This window comes from Octodon degus, unplaced genomic scaffold (genome assembly GCF_000260255.1).
Source record: "Octodon degus isolate 3935 unplaced genomic scaffold, OctDeg1.0 scaffold00113, whole genome shotgun sequence".
Lineage (NCBI taxonomy): Eukaryota > Metazoa > Chordata > Mammalia > Rodentia > Octodontidae > Octodon > Octodon degus.
In genome coordinates, this window is record NW_004524689.1 from 7226592 (window position 1) to 7231403 (window position 4812).

The following is a 4812-nucleotide window of genomic DNA, read 5'->3' on the forward strand; positions in this document are numbered from 1 at the left end:
TCCTCCTCCTCTTCCTCCTCCTCCTCCTCTCCTTCTCCTCCTCCTCCTTCTGCTCTTCCTCTTCCTCTTCCTCCTCCTATTCTTCTTCCTCCTCTCTCTCTCTCTCTCTCTCTCTCTCCCCCCCCCATTCACTCATTCATTCATCTGCAGCAGGTGTTTGACCAAGCCCTAGTGAAGGGTAAATCCATCCAGGCAGTGAGAGTCCGATCCAACCCCCACAAGGCCCTTCCGTGGGGGCTGGCCAAGGAGGAGACCCACTCTTTGCACCCCAAGTCTCAACCCCAGCTCCTCTCTCAGATGCATGCCTTTTCCACAATACACCTCCTCCCCACCCCCCACCCACCCCCGTCAGTGCCACCAGCAGTCTCTTCTGATGCACCAAACTTGCACCAAACAATTCCTTCTTCCCTCTGCATTTTCTCAGTTATTCCACAACCCCTACCCCGCTGTTTTCCCACTTTTCCTATAGGTGCCCTGCCTGGGTGGAAACCCCAGGAAGCAGTGGCCAGGCTAGAGAAGGAAGGGGGGCATTGGAGGAGGTGACAAGGGACTGTCCATCTTGATTCCCAACCTCTGTCTCCAACTCAAAACAGAAAAAGTAAAGCAAGTGGCTAGGAGAGAGCGCCATACCACAGGGCAGCTCCTGGCCTCGCTGGGGGAAGGGGTGCTCCTCCTCCATGCTAGTTTCCCAGCCCCTCCCAGCGTGCGCCCGAGACCAGGTGCTTTCTCCCTGTTCTGTCCGATTGAGCATCTCTTGTTCTTCCCCCAGAAAGAAATCCCATCTCCTTCTGGTCCACAGAAGATCTGGCTACTGCCCACTCTGGGCCTCACCCCGCTCTAGGTTCCCCCTCAGCCCAATTGCTCCCAGTACACTGCTTCTTGCTTTCTGAGAAAACACCCAGCTCATCTCTCATCCCAGGGCCTTTGCACTTGCTGCCCTGTCTGCTTGAAACACCTTTTTCACCAACTGCTCCCTTTCCACAGAGTCAAACTGCTCCTCTCTCCCCTCCTTTGGGCCTCTTTCTCACTGACACCACTCCCAGTCTTCATCATGTTGTCCTGTCTAAGCACCTAAAATGTGCACTCAGTTGTCACCACCTTCCTTTTCTGACTGTCCCTGCTAGAATGGAAGCATCTTGCAGGCAGGGATTTTGTTCTGTGTTTCCTGGTGTTCTCAACCCTCAGAATCTGAGAAGCCAAGCGCGAGGCCTAGCACCCAGAAAGCTCTTGATAAATGACTAGAAATGGGCTGGAGAGATAGCTCCGAGTTCTAAGTGCCTGCCTGGCAAGGCAAGGACCCAAGTTCCATCCCCAGCACCACGTGTGCGCCAGCCTCTGTACGCTGGCCACACCATGCTGGCCACCAAAACCAGGCCTGGTGGCACATGCCTGTAATCCCAGAGCTGGGGAGGCTAAGACAGGAGGAACACTAGAGTCCACGCTGTATAGTGAAACCCTGTATCAAATAAATTTTAAACAAAAATTTTAAATGTACATCTCAGTTGCCACCATTGACAAAGTCTTGAAAGTAATCACCGCTCAACTTCCTGGTCATAGTGCTTTGGTTTGTGGTCCTCAGAAGCCATTGAAAGCCAAACCGGGCTGGTGGGATGGCTCAGTGGTCTAAAGCACCTACTTAGAACAAGCTTAGCAAAACACAGAGACCGTGGTTCGATCCCCCAGCACCACATGCCAGCCAGCCCCACCCCCTGGTGGGCTGAGCTGGCCACACACACACACACACACACACACACACAAATAAATAAATAATAAAAAAATAAAAAAAAGAAAGCCAAACCATAGCCCATATTTATCAAGTGGTTGTCATGTGCATGGCACTATGCTGAGCCCTTGTGCCCTCTTAACGGTAGGAGGGCGTTAGGATGGTGCACATACCCATTATATAGATGAGGACGCCAAGGCACAGGGCATCATTCACCCACGACTGAGTTAAGCAGCCTAACTTCCCTCAGGACCAGCTGCTTAGGAACGAGATAGCCAAAATCACATTCCTTGGCATTTCTACCTGTGCTAGGTAGGTGTTCTTAAGAGGTAAAACCTGAGCATGAGTTGTAGAAGGACGAAGCAGCATGAGTCTAACCTTCAAATCTCCTTTCAGGCTAGTAAAATCAAAGGCAAGCATAGGCTCTTAGGCTCTTGTACATAGTAGGTACTCAGTCATTGGTTTTTTGTTTTGTTTTGCTTTTTTGCGGAACCAGGGAAGTGCTTATTCCACTGAGCCATCTCCCCAGTCGCACTCAGTCCTTTTTGACAAAGAAACATTTCTTTTTAAATCTGAAAAAGGGTTGACAATGCGCCTGCTCCCCTTTTGCCGGGGCTGGGCCTTGCCTTGAGGTTTTCCCTGGGAGGGATCGGGGAGGGGTCGGTGTCGGGCCTCATAGCCTGTCCTGGCCTCACCATAGGTGTGCAGGATGCTTAGGGCCAGAGGACTTGAGCAAGTGCCTGAGATACGTGTCTGTGGTGATTATGGGGCAAGTTGTAATTAAAAAAAAATTTTTTTAATGCAGAGTCCATCCATTTTATTTCAGAATTTGTCTCTTGGGAAAGTCATACGGAGGGGCTTTCCCCCCAAACACTGCGCCGAATTCTCAAATCCTATCTAGGCTAAGTTGTTTTACAAAATTCTCATCCTTTTTGCAAAGTACATAATTATTTCTTTCTGGCTACATATACAGTACATACTGGTTGTGGAAAATTCAGAAAACACAGATAAACAGAAAGAAGAAACTGTAAATCATCCTTAATCCCCACCACCCCTGAATAATCACTGTTCTTGATTTCACGTACATACTCCCAATGTAGGTTTCTGCGCTCTCTCTCTTTCTGTCTCTCTCTGTCTCTCTGTCTCTCTCTTGGTCTCTCTGTCTCTCTGTCTCTCTGTATCTCTCTGTCTCTTTGTCTCTCTCTGTTTCTCTCTGTCTCTCTATCTCTCCGTTTGTCTCTGTCTCTGTCTCTGTCTCTCTGTCCCTCTCTGTCTCTCTCTTTCTGTCTCTGTCTCTCTCTGTCACTGTCTGTCTCTTCCCCTTTGTCTTACTGTATAAAATCAGAATCACACGGAACACTGAGCATCTTTTTCCTTAGCCTGCTTCTACATGTAACATACACACTTTTCTCCTGTCATTAAATCTCCGACGTGCTTTTTAATGGCTGTATTGTAGAGTTTGATCATAATTTACTTGAGCAGTCCCTCGCTATTGGAAATTTTGGACATCAAACTTGTTTCCAATTCTTTTCATTATTATAAATAACTCTGATGAATATCCTTACCCATAAATAACCGTGCACATTCTTTAAAGTGGAGTTGGTAGAGCCAAGGGTGTGCATACATTTTCAAGCTTTCGAGAGCCATCGCTTAGATTGCTCCTGCAGGGTTGCGTTCCTTCGCCCTTCCCCAGGCAGGGACCAGCAAACCAGTCTCCCTCTTCGCTCTCCAACACTTTGGCAGTCTCTCTCTCTCTCTCTCTCTCTCTCTCTCTCTCTCTCTCTCTGCTAATTTAATGGGTGAAAGAGCCCACGATTTCAGTAATGAATCCTTATTAGAACCGTGCTGGCCACCAGCGGGGCTCGTCTCAAGGTTTGAGTGGCCTTGTTGAGACTCACAGCCTCGGCAGGCACAGGGACAAGGACTCAGGAACCGGAGTCCAGAGCAAGCCCTGGTACAGCTTCCCAGCCTTGGGGTCCTGGCACTAGCCTAGCCCATGAGGCAGAGGGCCTCCACCTCAGTCTTTCCACCCCTCTGTCTGCAGCTTCCAGAAACATCTCTCAGCATAAAAGCCTTGGGGATTTCTATGCCGTAAATACTACCTGTTTTCGCTGTACCCGATTTCATTTTCCCTGTCTCATCTCTCAGCTCAGCTCCAAGCAAGGGACATGCTGTTTTTCTCTCTGGTTTAACTCTCTCCTTTTTGTTCTAATTAATTGACTTTTTTCTGGTATTTATGTTTACTCCTGCCTGATAACAAGAAGGCTTGCAGGTGACTGATATTCTCTTGTAAGAACAACTCTGTAGTCCCAGGGTCTCTGATCTCAGCCACACTCCTTCTCTCGTTAACATCCTGTGAACCATCTCCTTTAAAAAAAAAAAAAAAAAGTTTTAAATTTTAGAGGAAGAGAAGGTAATTTATGTTCCTGCAACTAAGTCAAGACACACAAAGAAATATGAATATAAATAAAACACAGACAATAAAAAAAAAAAATCACCCACAATCCAAGAGCCAGGTATTTGGGTGTGAATTGGACTTAAAAATGTAAAGAATGAATTGAAGTGAAAGCCACCAGGCCAGTGCTCTGCGCCACCCTGGTGCCCCGCCGGGGAGATCTGAGGCTGTGTGTGTGTGTGTGTGTGTGTGTGTGTGTGTGTAGGAGTGTTTCTTGTGACTTCTGTACGGGAGGTGGGAATGTGCACTGAGGATTCGTGGGTCTCTGTGTCCCTTTAGAGAGGGTTTGGGGCCATGGCGGCTTACTTGTGCTCTGTTTGCGTGCTGGCAGCAGACACTGAATACGCGGAGTTGCAGCCAGGTGAGGGGCAGGGCCGGCTGCTGACATCACCTCTTACCCAAAGAGCCACGGGCCAACACCTAAGCCCTCCCACGCCTGCCAGGGCGGGGCAGGCCTGGCACCAGGACCCTGCTCAACAAGGTAAACCCCGTGATGGGAGAGTCAAAGGGACCTGCCTTTCTGCTTTTCCCTTGTCCTCAAAACAAAAGCCACGCCGCGGGTTGGCCTGATGGGTCCTCATGTTCGGTCTCAGGGAGCTCTGAGCCCTGGTGGTCTCCCATCCTGCCCATGTCA